The sequence below is a fragment of the Varroa jacobsoni genome, unplaced genomic scaffold, assembly GCF_002532875.2.
Source record: "Varroa jacobsoni isolate VJ856 unplaced genomic scaffold, vjacob_1.0 contig03108, whole genome shotgun sequence".
NCBI classification, from domain to species: Eukaryota; Metazoa; Arthropoda; class Arachnida; order Mesostigmata; family Varroidae; genus Varroa; species Varroa jacobsoni.
The window spans coordinates 1553-17559 of record NW_019214950.1 but is presented as its reverse complement, the minus strand read 5'-3'; the positions used below and the strand labels follow the sequence as shown (position 1 = coordinate 17559).

The following is a 16007-nucleotide window of genomic DNA, read 5'->3' as shown; positions in this document are numbered from 1 at the left end:
TCGTGACATTTCTTTTTGTTACGTTCGAGATGCATCGAAATCTGAGGCCGTTCAGTAAAATATCGGACCAAAACCAGACTTCTAACGGACAAGTTGTACTGAGTTAACGAAAATCTAAAAAAAATTAGCTGTTTACCAATAATACAGGTTACATATCCACTGTATAAATCTTGTCTATGGTAAAAGTTCCGCTAGAAGAAAAACCTCGGACTTATGTTTCAAAAAAATCTGGTCTAAAGGCCGTGGCGGAAACTGATACATTTCAGGTTGTTAGCACCTAGATCAGATATATACTTGTTTGTTTCGGTCAAATGAATAGGGTAAACAGATGGGTCGTGCATGTTTTGAGCGAGGATCAAAAACAGAGACGTAAAGACGCTTGCGTCTCTGCCGCTTTCACGTTACGAGTGGTTCACTTTTCCTACATTTTTTTTTAGTGGCTTGTTATTCTCTACGGTAGTCACAGGTAGTGACATTAGTGGTACCGATGAGACGCTATGCAAAAGCTTACGGCATCCGGTTAATAATCTTAATTAATTAAGCATTTTTAGTAACTATTTTCCTAAGAGCAAGTTCTCGAAACCATCGTCCCCTAAAGCATCATAGACTTACGCTCCGTATGAGCAACTTAACAGTAATTTCCTTAATTTCTAACGTTTCTTTATTACTAATAATTTTAGTAATAAGGAGCCATATTTTTCTGGTGACAATTTTTTAGAGCCAGAGTAATAGCAAGTTTATTAGTTATAACTGTTTTGTCAATACGTCCAAGGTGACGTGCATTTGCGATCTCGACCACGGCTGAAATGTATTGTTAAAAATTAGAGATGACCATGAAAGGGTTCCGCATTAAGGAGCTAGGATTAGAAAGCAGAGATTAGTTACTCTTATCGCACAAAAACAAGAATAACGTTGAGGAGAATGTCGTAGTTACAGTCGAGGGCTCACTGTCCTCTACCAGCTTCGCCAGACACTGGTCCTCCGGATTATCATGCTCATTAAATCTTAACCATTTCTCAATAGCAAAAAATTACTCAAAATTTTAACATTATGTTGAAATTGCCTTTGTGGCTTTATCGAGAGTTCTGCATCTCAAACTTCTACATCAGCGGAATAAATAAGTTACCATTTAAATTGGCCATAGATATAATAATGGTTCCCACTTCAACTTGAAACAAAGTAATTAAGCTTGTCCGAAAGTGTGGAAGGTTATATTCTGCTATGTAAAGTTTTACACTGAACGAGTTAATGATATATAATGTAAACGGATAAGGTGTACGTATAAAACGAATATAAATGAAAATAGCAGGCTATCACTCAACGAAAAGCAAGTGGTACGGATCTCGGAGCCTTGACTTGAAATAAAATTGCGTGTGCTATTTTACTTGACGATTTTTAACAGGAATTACAAACGTTTTATCTCAAATGGGCTCGTTAAAATTACCCCAGTATCAGTACAGTTTCTATTTAACTCACTCCAACATCACGTTTTTATAGCTATATAGCTGATTCAACAATATACCTTGTAAGTGGGAAAAGAAACATTGTAGCTACTCAGCTTGCTAAGGGCCGCCTTAAATGATCCCTCGCTATGTGTTGTTCCTAGCTCTTCTCTGTCTTCCTCCTCTAATATAGATCTCAATAGAAGAATAGCACCGCCGTAAACTAATGAGCGCGCACTATGTAAAATCAATTACAGCATTGTGGTTCCTATTGTGTACTTAACCAGGTTCACTCTCACGCCCCTACCTTCACTCATACCCAACTCGCCTTACCAAAACCAACCTATATAATTCCATCGGAGGCGATCCCGCCACCACTCATTGCTTCGAATAACAAAGCCGGCTGGTCGTTGAACGACAGCCGACGCAAAGTTATACGAAACACCGTACAGCCATCGTGTCTGTCCCTGTCCAGAGGGCTTTAGAGGGAAAGGCAGCACGAACAGTACTGGTCAATTCTCCTCATCCTACTTGTCCCTCACCTATTCGATTCCATTGAGTCTTTAGTCGTCCTTCTTCTTTGGCTTCGAAGGACCTGCTTCCGACGCCGTCACCCGCGTTGTCCGAATAGCAACGTTGTCGTTCGAGCGTAGAAACCAGGATGTTGGGTCTGTTACGAGGTCCTAACGAGTCCTAGGAAGGATCGGGTGGCACGCAGCAAGGTGCGAAGGGTCTGTGCCGCCAGAGCGTCGCCAACATCTATTACTGTGTCTCGGTTGCCCAAGTCGACGGAGGGATAACGGCAGGGACCGGGTTGCCAATCCGCGCGGCGTACGCCGGCAGACGTAACGACGGTCGGTCGTAGTAGAGCGACAAAAGGAGAAGGAGAAATAGCGATGGAGGCACATACCACCATAAGACGAGGAGTAGGTGGGTGTGTAGGAGATGCAACCTTGATTAAACCACTACAGGCACAACTGCTGCTACCTACACCATCATCATATAGTCACCCAGATTCCCCAGGCCTTTTCAGACGTCAGATAGTGCATCCTGCCGCGGTTCTGGCGTAGTCGTTGCTTACTTCGTTCAGATAGTAGTCGCTGCTTTTAGCACGGCTGTTGGCTCATTCCGTTGTCAACAAGGAAGGTTTGATTCCTTCGAAGAAAAATTCCCATGCCTGATTTGCCCTTACTTGGGTTACACATGGAACAGCCAGAGGAGTAGCAGGATTCATGATAAAGCAGAGTACCGGGACTTACGTGAATACGCACTATTCAGAAATAGCAGCTGTAGCGCCGACATCAGTGAGGTATACAACTACCGGAGAGGTAGAACCTAATATGCTTTATACATACGCCGAGCGTAAACTTACTTACGAGTACATGGTGCGTGAATATAGAGAAGAAACACTGATACAAATGTATACAGTTACAAATTCAGATCTGGAACGTTACAAATAGGCGCGCAGCGCAATTAATAACACTTCATTACAACGGATCATTCGAACATTGCGAAGTGCTTACTGCTGCTATTACGGCTTCTTTTGCTTCTGTGTTGCGATCCAGAGACGATGCTGTTCGTTTGTAGCGATTTCAGCGCGCTATGTACGGGAGTCTGATCAGGCGGTAGAGAGCTTTGAGTGGGCAAGTATATCGGTGAGATCGGGCTCTAAACTCATGAGAACCGGACGCGATCTGTTAAGATAGCAGGGACATGCTGGCGAGCCAACTTGAAGAGCGATTGGAGGCAAGCCCCTTAGGCCCTGCGTTTAGCCCCCCGGTATCCCTACCGCTGCATTGAGTGCATTCCGGCTGGCACTGAGCCAGGTGTCCTGCTTTCGCACCGACCAAACCTCGCCCGGTCACAGGCGCCCTGTATGATGCGCTAGCATCGTACCTTCTGTGGCTGTGACAGCTCGTGGTACGAAATTGTGTTATGTTTATAACATCAGCTAGAGGCTCGTTCAGATGAAGTAACGAAGTGCAGAACGTACGTGGGATGGACGTGGTGGGCGGAGTATAAGACCCAGAAACAGTGAGTAGGCGTACGTCGAAGTGATGTTTCAAGTCCCAGCTATACTACCTTTGTTTCTAGTGTTCTTTACGCTTAACTAGCAGTGTCTGCTATAGGCGCCGCTCTCATCGGTAAATTCAAGCTACCTAAGTCGTCTTTTTTTTCTGTATTAGCCATTGGAATCAACTGATACGGTATTACTACACTATACATATTTACACAAAACTAATAAAACAAATAGATCAAACGTCATAGTTTTAAAGCTAGAGGGGTCGATTAACGTTATATGGTCGCGTCGCATTCGTAAAATGAAAATTACGTCTGCATATCTACACACCGCAGCGCATTTTGAGGAAAACTAAATGCTCATGTTGACATAAATAATATATATAAATGTCAATAATTCACGAAACTGTTACACCTAAATGCACACGATTGGTAATGTCTTTATTTCGTCGTCTCTTTGCCTCAACTACGACATACGGCAAGGAAGGTCGGGTTAAATTCGCCATACGATTGGTAATGTCTCTATTTCGTCGGTTAAGTTCGCGGTGCCAAGTGCCGGAGTTACTGCGCCAGCGCGGCGAGATGTGTCGCCCTTATGTCCCAGTTTATGTGGGTACGTATAACGAAGTGGTGGTTTTGTGACCGAGTTAGTTTAACGAGTGGCACAAGAGGCTCGCTCCTAGCTTGCCAGCTCGTTGTCATCGGATGTCCTCCATCCAGGTAGTTCTATCGACCTCATCAACTCTTACTCCACTTGGGATCACCCTTCCTATCCCTCTGCCTATAGCTCCATCTCCTTTTGGACAAGATTGTCTCACCAGCGCTCAGTTACAAGCTCTTTGTCTCTTCCAGCACTCGTTCGTTTTATCCGGGATAGCCACTCGTTCTTCCCGTTAAGGCTTTTCTCTTGTGCTCATTCTGCAGCAGTTAACAGGATTAGGGCAACCAAGATATCGACTGAGACAAAAACGAGACTGATCTCACGATCAGATCAATTAGGTTTCACCCCCCACCACCACCGTTGTTGCCGCCGAAGGCCTGCTGGCCTTTCGGGTTTCATCCACCTTAGTACCGGCTCTCTTTTAATGGATGACCCTGCCTGCGCCATTCTCGTTTGCCGCGATCGGCCGATTGCTGCTGCTGCTGCTGCCCCTGCCGTTGCTGCCATCGCACCTTCCCCCTTCCGCCACTGATGCGTCTCCTGCTGATCCTGCAAGGTCAGCACTAAGTGTGATCTCGGCAGTAAGGCGAAGCCGCGGAATCGAAGCGATCGCGTCCGTGGTAGTAGTAGCAGCGGAGCAAGTAACGAAAGCAGGACTTACTTTTGCTACAAGGACAGGCAGTGGCTTCGAATGAGTAAGCTGTCCAGTTTGCACTAACTTACTGGCAACGTCGAGCCGGTAGAGCCAACGACGGTTCGAAGTGACCTAGGAAGGTTTAAACCAGACAACCATGATGAATGTTATCTTATTTCCAGAATTGAACTTGAAATCGAAAGCTGTTGCTTGCAGTCGTGACTCGTAAAAACGAGTAACGAACCCTCAGTGAGAGGTTCGTCAAAAGGCATCGTGAAAAACGCCAGTATCAAGTGGCGACGAAGTGGTCCACGAGTCAGGGCACGAACGGACCAACGAAGGGTGAATCTATTGAAGCCAGTCTGCCGTCATATCCACCAGTACCATCAGTTTTTCGAACAGTGGTATTTCTCAGCGCCAAACGGTAACCGCAAGTCAAGGGATGCAATTAATAGTGAGCCAGGCTGCCAGAGCTCAACGGCATGCAGCTATTAGATGTTTGTTTTCACGTTTCGGTTAGTGTTACTAATCCGAGGAATTCTTAACGCCAAATGTAACGATCCAAAGGGAACTCAGAAAAAACGATTGAGAGGTTGTGGCTAAGTGACTGGTGTGTTGAAGCAGGCACGAAACGCGCCACGCTTCTGTTGTTCTACGAAGGAACATCAGAGTATTCTATTGCTCCGCAGTACACTCGACTATTCTACCATAAATCACATTGATAGTGGAAACGACTCGCAATCAACTGATGAAGAACCAATTCGCATGGCAAACTTACTAACTTTTAACTTAGGTATTTTGAATCCTTCATTGTACACCTCACATTGCAATCTCCGCCTAATCATTAATACGATGAATAGCTTCGAAAGCTTTACTTTAAATCTACCAACAGTAAAATATCGAGGCAGTAAGGTACTCGACTGTTAACGAACTAAAGCAGTACGCGTTGTTATAGCGTAGATCTTTACAATTGTCTACTCAAAATCAAAAGCATTTCTCTTTCTGAAATCCTGAAAATAAAGCCAATATATGGTGCCTGGTGCATTATAATATAAATAATACCTACAATTAGCCTATTGACTGCATTTACCGGCACCGGAAAAGGAAGCCATTTATTATATAAACTATTCTTAGTAAATACAAACCGTGGATGTATATATAGATGGCAGCTAGTCAATCGCAGAGTCTAGAAAAATAGCAAGGCAGACCATTCTCCATACGGGCAATTAATTTAAACTGAAATCGTTGACTTCTACGCAAATTGAATATTTATGCACGTACTCTTAATTGTGTTTCGTAGTTATCCGTACGTGCGCTACGCTTTAGGCTATACAATATAATGTTGCGAGTCATCAATCTTAAATCGAACCGGATTGCAAAAACGCTATCGTTAGTGACAAACTCAGACGTATGTATTCGTTATCAAGCGAAACTTTAGATAATTATTAGTATATCTATTGCTCGGCAATAAAACCGCATCAACTAAAATATACAAATACATAAATTGGGTACGTACAAATTCACGTGAATTCAAGAAATTTTTTACTTAGATCTGTCTTTGCCTTTTTGCTGCCGTTGTTCAACGATCAACTACCTAACTGCAGGACATGAAGTCACCGACCTGTGAGCTGCTCAGCGGCCCTGTCTGCCGTAAGACTCACCTCTCCCCCGCCTAAATACTAATATATTAAAATGTACGGGCCGCAATGACTAGCTCCCAGATCCGATGACTTGCACAAGTAACCCTAGCTAGGTAACGCTTCAACGGGCCTCGTAATGACACGAGTAATTCAGCTCCGTTTTTTATTCGCTCATCGACCTTCATTATGCTGCCCTTCTCAAATATTAATGAGAAAGGGAAAAGAACGATTGTCCAGCGAGCTGACCACTGAAACACTACGACGTTAGTTGTGGTCACGGTAGGAGCTGAAGCCCGTCCTGTTTTCCTGTCGGCCCTGTCTATTGCTTTAAAATTCTACAACTTGCAGGCCGCAAGAGGCGCCCTTGATTCTGCGAGCAGCATCCACAAATGCACGAAAGACAAACAAAGATAAGTAGGAGGGATGTTGGTAGGAGAATAAAGATGAGAAACCAGCAGCAAGAAAATTTGCTCGTTTCTTTATTTTCATACTATACAATACTAATACCTTATACTTTTCCACCATGAAGATACTTAAGTTTTGCGTCTCTTCTTGGTGAACAAAGGGGTTCATTTAAAGATTTTGGGAAACTTACAGCTAGTTCTGTATTTTCCGCAATCTGCGAAAAGCACCTCAGATTCCTGTATGCGCCTCTACGGGTTCCTCAATGAAGCAAAGTAGAGGAACCAAGCCATTCAAAGCATCGTTGTCTTAGTTGTCCTTTACGATCCGTCCTTTTGACAAGAGAGCAAAGCAACTTGATGCGAGGAAGAGCAGCAAGACGATCTCCATCTTTGTCCCGAATTGACACAAGACACAGCACCATTGCGCCTAGGAGCTACAAAGTGATGAGACTGAGCCAACGTATGTACTTTTTCGATTGACACTAATTATGGTCCAATGGAGTAAGATAGCTAAGAAAAAGAAGACAGTAGGCGGTTGAGCTAGTGGCGAAAGAGATTTAATAAACGTCCACGCGTACGAAAGAAAGATTTGTGGTCTCCCAGGACACCACGCTAATTGTCCAAAGGGCGGACACGAGTGTTATGCAAGTGAATCAGGTTGCACGGGCCAGCGCGTGCTTGTAGTAGAAAAAAACCGAAAACAAAAAATAGTATCTCTACAAAAAAAAGAGCTGTACGGAGAAGCCAGAAATTGTAAACAAAGCAGATCGATGCATGATCAAAATAAGATGTAGGCAGCGACACGGAGCGGTACCAGAAGACTCGCTTAGTAAAGCGTCGTTAAACGCTTAGTCAAATATAGCAGAAGGAAAGTGTATCCAATAAATGCGGAGGGACTTGTATAAAGTAACTCATTTCACCTTAATAGTACTCAACTGAAAACAGTTAATAAATCCATGCACGTTTTAGAGGATCACATAGAAGATACCGACAAGAAAACAACGGTTGTGCTAAATACGATCAAAAGGCCCCAGAAATCAACGCTGAAAATCATCGTTAAACTGCTGGATAAGATCACGCCAGAACTTCGATCGTTCAGGGCAAGCAGAGTCATCGAGATCTGACGACAGTAAATAGGAACAGTCGAGTGTTTCTTAAAGCAGTACAATTCCGCGCGCATCCAGTCGGATGGCTTATCTGTATAATCGACTCGTGTAAAATTAATTGAGAGATTGACAATAAAATAGAGACGTGTTTAGGACCATTAGCCCGGAGATTGCAAAGTTAAACGTAAGTGAGCAGCTCAAATCCGCTCGTTGCACTGTAGCTTTTTATAGATACAATGGGTCGATTTTTAGAGCACCGCTTTCCAAACATACTTTGCATTTGTAAAGCAACCTATTCTCCCATACCAAAAAAATGCGCATGTTGTTGATGTTGTTCAGCAACAAGTAGTTGTGATTATTCTCACGACAACGTAGAATTAACAGATAGATTATAGCAAGCCGTTGAGGACTTGTAGCTGTTCCATCATCCAGCCAAGGTTATTGAAACTGGTAACAAGTGCCTAGAGAGAAAATTCGAGATTAGGGGGGCAACTAGCATCAGTGTTTGCAGAATTGGTCAAAATCAATTTGACTAAGAATACCGAACCTTTCAAAAGTCTACTTTGTAGCAATGAGAAAGAAGTAAAACTCAACGCTTTCGTTGCCATTTTCCATCTTCCACTTTCCATTAACTGAGTGCTGCGCTATTAACAAATAGGTGAGAGGAAAAATGTTCTTCTGCTAGAAATTTCGATTTGATCTCTCCATCTTGGTCCTCCGCCCTGGGATACTTCGGAGCCCAGCTGGTCCTAGTTTTAGTTTCCCTTGCTTTAGTCAGGTGAACCTTTTACTTCATATTGACATTTGGAAGCACGTTTGCTCCGTTAAAGAAAATGTCTTTTAATATGTTCTGCCACTGGCCCTCTAAACGCCTTATGCTGTTGTCCACAAAATTCAGCATTCCCTCGGTTCTCAGTTCGAGTCAAATCTTTCTTCTTCAATCAAACGCGTGACACAAAGAAATGGAGATGGAATCCAGAACTGCTAGAGTTTATCCTGTAAAAGCCCCTTTGTAAAAGCGATTTTGTAAAACTAATCGAACCGAGATATCTGCCGCAACGTCTGCCAGATTCATTGAGCGACTGAAGACCACGGCTGGCTACCGTGCTCTCGATGGCGTGGTAGAAAAATTGGTCGGTTACATATTCCATCATGTTTCCCATCCCAAAACTGGTAGTCCGTTAATAAGGAGCGGAAGCTATTTGTCGAGAGAATACGACGTCGCTGATCCCCACATCTTCATCGTTATAAGGAAAACAAGAGAACGGAATTCAATTTGTACTGACATGTTTTAACCTAAAATACGTTCGAATCTTCGTTTCGAACTTAATATAAGAACGAATCGTTTACATAGTAACTACTAGAAGAGGCATGAGCTCGAAAATGACATCCTTTGTGTAGCTCCCATTACGAATATGATGCAGCTACCGTCTCCTTTGACGGCGGTGGCGGCGGCAGCAGCAGCAGCAGTGAAGTGAGAAAGCTTTTTGCGCATTTAGGACTGAAATTCAGCAGAAGTCCGTCAGTAAGGGATAAAGTGAATCGAGCCACCCGCTAATCTATCCAGCCGGCTACATCACATAACAGGGGGAACAAATCTTCACGATAACGGGTTTATTTATTAAACCTAAAAACAGCTGGGTAGTCCAGGTTCAGAACGTAGTGTAGACGCGTTTCCTTTTTTAATGAAAGCACTAGACATCTCAAGTAATACTTAGCGGCGCTAACAGACGCAAAACTCCCAACGCTTACTTAGCAACAGGCACAGGTGAATAGCAGCGGTCTCGTTTTGGCCGTAGTGAATAATCTTGTTCGCTCATGGTAGCTGAACTTCACTCGCACAAGGTTGGTAATAACGGTACAATTAAACGTGAAGTGTTGCTCTGGGGCGGAACTTGTCACTTTATAATGTAGAAGCACCATTATCGATCCAATCTTTACCCTTCCAGAGTGCGATATACATATACATATGTATATGTGAACTTCTAGAAGTACAACTAACTTACTGCATCAATATCTCAAGCAGGAGTCGCTCCAACGAGTGGTCGAAAGGAAGTCGAGCAACAAGGATAGCTCCTGTACAAGAACAAATTAACTTAATAACGGTTACACAACGCTCGGTGTAGCTGTTAAGGCACGAAATTCGTTACCGTATTGAGCATCGAATAAATCGACGCAGTTTCTATAGACGTATAAAAATATTATATTGACCTGGCATTAGATCGGAATCAGCGTTATCAAGAGCACCCCATACAGTGCCATGTTCCTAGAAATGTATCGTTTAGAGATAAGTTGCATGTTATAATGGAAAGCTATGTAAATTGTTCAACCATAATGTCTACTATCAATAATATTATGATTGTCTAACAACAGTCGGCTAAATGAAAGTAGGCGCTCTATGTGTAACTATCGTGAATGAAAAAATCTGGTACACATATTTGATTTGATTTTTTTCTATGCGAATCTGGCACTTTCAACACATTGTAGTCTGATATAATCTTAGTAGTGGCAAAAGGGGTCAGAAATTTGGCCTAACGACCCACATCGGATACTATAAAAAATGAAAGCTAGCTGCTTCGACTATTGCACTAGAGGGATGGCTGAGATAGCAAACTCACAACTAAGCTTTGAACCAATATAGAACTAGTAATTTTTGAAAATAATTAACTTTTTAATTTCTATGTATTTAAATTTGGCCAGCATGAGTATACTTACATAAAATATTTGAAATCGTTTTGTCACCATTCAATAGCTATTATTGCCATAGCAGGAGTATTGACTCTGAGGGCTAATGGCCCTTTTATTTTGAAGCTCAAATCCCCACGACGGTATTAGCAAAATAATATATTTCGTATTGAAAGCTGTTCTTCGTCGTATGCGATGATTCCACAAAAACTCGTTGAGCCACCCCTTACTGCCTTTCCAAATTACCGTATTTTTTATTCTCTTCTTACGCGACCTGTCATTATCGTTATCAGATCTGTAAAAAACAAAAAGGTTCAATCATTTGCTTGCCTGATCAGTAAAGTGAATTTGATGCATTTTTATAAAATAGCATTCAGCTGCCCCATTTGCAACTTACCCAATGTTCAACTATAACTTGCGAGCATAAAGATGTTTCCTCCTGAAATGCATCACGCGTTGCTGGGGCCAGATTTTGCTTATTCCTTTTCATTTGTTGATAGTTATGATGTTAAAAGAAGTGTATAAAAAGCACACATTTAGCAAAAAATCTTAGTAACATTGGGAAAATAATGGAAAACAACCACCATCGCTGTGGATACGGCCGACGTTTTGAAGGTTGCGTTTTCCATATTCAGTTCAATCGCGGGCTAAGTATCGTAAAAAAAAGCTTATCTGCGTAGCAATTTTCTCATGCTTTCAGTCATCGGCCAATATTTGATTACCTCAAAGAAGAATTTTTCAATTTGTAAGCGGTTAAAGTGTTTTAAGACGATTTCATCAGTTGACTAACTCATATTAGTCACTCATGATACCAAACGCAATATTTTTACACTGTGTTGCGAGTGCTCGAGATGGATTCTCCGCTGCAACGGCGTCGGTTCTTGTACAATTCAATTATGTAAATTCTCTTATCAAACGGTTGTTGAACGACTTCAATCTGTTCGCCGCCTATGAAACAGTGCTGTAGTAGCTTTGTGGAACGCGTCAAATCCACTCTAGACTATATGTGGATAGGTTTGAAAGCGACAGGGTACTTTGGTGATTGCCTGATTATACTCAGCTTCCATTGTACCAACGTTTGATGGTTCAGATGGATAGATATACAAATGTACATATTTTTAATATGGTTAAACGCGTGCGTTTACTATCGCCTTTACCGGCCACAACTATCCTCAGCTGTAGCATAATATTCATTCCTTGTTCGTGTTCCTAGCATGACCGACCTTGCAGAGTTGATCATACAAGGACAGGACACTAAATAGGTCCAGAAGGGCAAGGAGTGAAAGGAAAAGTGCGCTTGCCGAAATTCCACTTCTGTCACCTTGCACGCGGCATGGACAAACAACTACCGGAACGCTTTGTAAAAGGCGTCCTTTTTTGAAGTGCCGCATACTTAACACAACTCATATTGCCACGTTTATACAGCGTAAAACGGGTCGAAATGGCTTCGTCACAAAAAATTCGCATAGGAACATCACTTGCGGAAGTTGAAAAAGACCACTGAAGCTAGCCCCGAACTGAGCAGATTCAATACGAGAAGTATTTGAGGCGGCCATTGGCCAAATCGAGATGATAATAACAGCTAAATTGTCCAAGCTAAATGTACCCTGGAAGATCAGCATCATGCGTAATAATTTGCTCATTAGCTCCATAAGAACAATATATATATATATATATATATATATATATATTGTTCTTATGGAGAATGCTACCGCTTTGACTATTATTCCTGTTGAAACACGGTGCACGTTGTTGTTTATTCCTTGACTTCTCCTTCATTCTGCTGATTTTGTGCTATTTTAGCAAATCCTTAACAATAGTGTGGAATCAACTACGGAAAAACTGAACGTCGAAAAGACATCTTGGCTACTGCGGCGGTTGTATTATGCGATTCAACGATATGCAGTTTTCAGAGTTAGTGAGAAGGGGCATATTCAAAAACCTACAGAAGAACGAAAAATTGTGCAAAAATGCAATTGAGAGCTGAGCGTCCTCGCCTTTGGCTAGACCGGTATCAGCCGGAGGCTTCGTTCGGGCTACAACACAATATCACAGACAAGGTCGATGAAAAACCGCTCTTCAAAGAACGATGCAAGAAAGGGGAACACAAGAAACAGGACGAGAACAAAAGTCAGAGGTGCCTGCGTTATCGGCATAGCATTGATAACGTCCATAGCACAAAGGCACCGGTGGTAGAGAAAAAGCGCAAGCCTCTGTGTACGTGTATATAGATGTAACCGTCTTGTGGTGTTAGACATGTTCCGTTTTCTCGTCGGACCCTTGACAACAAAAGACAAGCTTACCTGATCTGTTCCAGATACATCATTCATACAGCCAACATCTCCCTCATTAAAAGGACACAGTCTTGTTTAAACAAATTTGTAAATCTAGAGAATCGGAACGAGCAATTTGTCCGGTGGAATATATGTTAATCCATTATTAACAGGATAGATTGATTCGTACTTTGGGAGTTAACATCATATATAATAAAGGTTAGGCAAGAAGATAAGGAATTTGTTAATTAGAACAAAAGTATTATCCGTATCTAATCGGCGTCACAAACATTAGTTTCATTTTTACTCGCTCCGGTTATCCTTTTTTTGTGCAAAAATCATCGGAATCATTTGTTCGCTATAACATACAAAACTAGCCCCATTATAATTTTGTTGCTTCCACTATACGAGGCTTGACTATAGCCCTTAAAATATTTAGTGACACCACCATTTAGTCAGAACAAAATCTACCTGTGATGATACTAAATTGTGCGTAGAATCCTTTTAAATAATTCATACTTATAGATACTGCTGCGTGTTTTATAAAGACTGTACAGGAGGCAAGCGGGATGTCCCAAGCAACGCAGAAATAATTTGCGGGTGTTAAATCCACTCTAAAAATGAACTTTATTAATTGTCACTGAACCAAAATAAATTTAACCCATTTTGAGGTTTTATGGGTTTGCAAGTCTTTTCCAGGACACGTAATAGTACATATTCCGCGTGGTGACTCAAATAACTAAAGTAATAAAGTTCTGCGACGTCTTCGAATAGAGCTAACTTAGCAGTAGCTGCAAGAAGTGTCATCAATTAAGTAAGCATTTTTAGACTAGCAATATGTTTCCCTTGCTGCGGTCATAACATTCAGTGGCGGCAAATTTGATAAATAACTATCTTAACGGAATATTCAGTTATGCTCGAATTTGCTTCTAAAGCGTCCCATTGTCACATACAACGAACAGGAACCATCAGATTCTTCACGATCGAAAAATTTATTCTTTCACAGTTTATCGATTTAAATATAAAGCAAGCTGAAGCGTTCCAGCACACGTTGTCTTCACGCTTTCTGGCAAGTACCTGCTACATCTACAATTATATCAATAACATTTATAAATCTAGATGAATGTTTATATGTGGTACGAAATAATTACATGTAATTATCCATCTTACGTTACCTTTCTTATTAGTGCATACTTGCTAGTCACACAGGATTGATTCGATAGGGGCAAAAGAGCTGAAAAAGGAAACCCAACTACCATATGGGCAAGCGTACAACAAAGCTTGAGTAGATTTCTCAGTTACTCAACGGACTGAGTTTGTATGCCTGTGCTGGTCAAGTCACTACGCAACAATCCAATGCCGAAAATTCGCTATAGCTGGTTGGTTTCGGGGGTTAGCTCTTGTGTGCAGAAACGAGACTAGGCAAAGCGTTACCTCATGGGGATCGACCGCCTGAGGAAATCTTGCCGATTCTTAACGCTACTCGGCAACTGCGAACGAAAGTCCGACAAACGAGAGACACTCCGACAGGCCCCAGAAGGACAAACGATTGTAGTTATTGTATTCGCTTACACCTATCCATTCCTATGTTTTCATTCAGCCTAATGAAATGTGCGTTGTACACGTCTTATACTGGAAGGTTTGCGCTGACCGTTGATCATAGCCGGAGGCCACGATGAGAACGACAGTGGTGACGTAGCCATTAGGCGAAGCCTCGGCAAACTGCCTCACTCAGGATGGCGGATGATCAGACACGCTTGTATTTGGCTTAACCGGATACTCACATATCCGTTCATCATGTAATCCGGCCCCATCTCATCGTTCTCCCTTCGAGCGTTTTAGGCCTTGAGAGGTCGGTAAACGCCGACCGGTAAGCGAACGATACAGCTGAGGAAACTAGAGCGGCGAGCGCTGTAACGACGTCGAATGAGATGAGCGACGCTAACTTGGAAGTAGGTTGAAGAAACAGAAGGTGTCTGAAAGTTATTGCTTTGTCGGGCCGCCTCAACTTCCTTCGTGAGTGCAAAGTAAAGGAACAGATCGAGACAAGCAGGTAAATGTCGGCAAATAATCGTAAGCTGTTTTATCGTTTTGTAATGGACGTGTCGTCTAGCTCGACTCAAGAACGATGAAAATAAAAATACGGAATCTTCAAGTCGACAACAGCGTTATAAAAATGCGATCGATGAGCTATATCAAACAGGTACCACCTACTCGTAGATACTTTCGTTTTATTGCATTACGAATAAATCTTGTGCATTTACCGGAAACTTGAAGAACTAATGCTCAACTATGCTGCATGGTGCTTTTCAGGGTGTATATAAACAGGTTGTTTTTTTTTTCTCTTCTGCTCGAAGTTTGAAAAAGGCAGTGAACTTACCAGTCTTTTTAAACGTATGTCGACGAATTGCTACCAATACACACGTGATCATCATTGACTCCGTGGCTACAAGCAGCGTTTTTGTACTTTGAGATCTGTCTTGCTGACGGTTTTACTGCTACTTTAACATGATAATATCGATGCAGTTGGGATAATACAGCTGCACTTTGGCGGGAAAGGTGATATGAAGCACATTCACGAGCGACTATCTTTGATCAGTCAATTTTTGAGTCATATTTGAGTTCAGTTTCGATCTTCTCTTGTCTCCTTTCTAAAAGTATAGCACACTCCGTATTACATACTGATGTTGTTTCCGCGGCCATCATACGATTGGTCGTCCTAGCATTGTCCTGATAATTGCTGTTATATCGACTTGAATGCAACGAAAGAGAACGACTGAGAAAGTTATCTTTCATGATTAGATTTAAGTCTCCTAAATGGTTCCTTTATGCGTTGGTGAAAAGTGGAACCCGGTTTCTATTTGCGGCACAGCCAAGCGAAACAAACTTTAAAGAGGAAACAGCACTTGTTGTTAATTGGAGCAGACGAAATCACCCGCTCGCCATTTTTTCTTGTTTATTTTTGTCCGTATACATAAGCGATCAAGCCGCCAACAACATGCTGGACTAACCTATATATTTTGAATGCTCCATCGCAAGATGCTCCTACATGTACTAAAATACATTAGAAAAGTATGTAAACCAAATTGTACTGCCTACTAGTTAGTAACCCCTAATGCTCACCGTTCTGAAGATTATGTCTT

At 42.1% G+C, this 16007-nt stretch overlaps 1 long non-coding RNA gene across 1 annotated transcript; it reads right to left on the bottom strand.

Moving 5' to 3' along the window:
- Positions 1 to 9859: 9859 nt before the first annotated feature.
- Positions 9860 to 15759, bottom strand: LOC147751823 (uncharacterized). Its single transcript, XR_015315823.1, has 3 exons — positions 15245 to 15759; positions 10622 to 10886; positions 9860 to 9982 (listed from the first exon to the last, which is right to left on the bottom strand). It is a non-coding gene; the product is annotated as an uncharacterized LOC147751823 (long non-coding RNA).
- Positions 15760 to 16007: the final 248 nt, after the last annotated feature.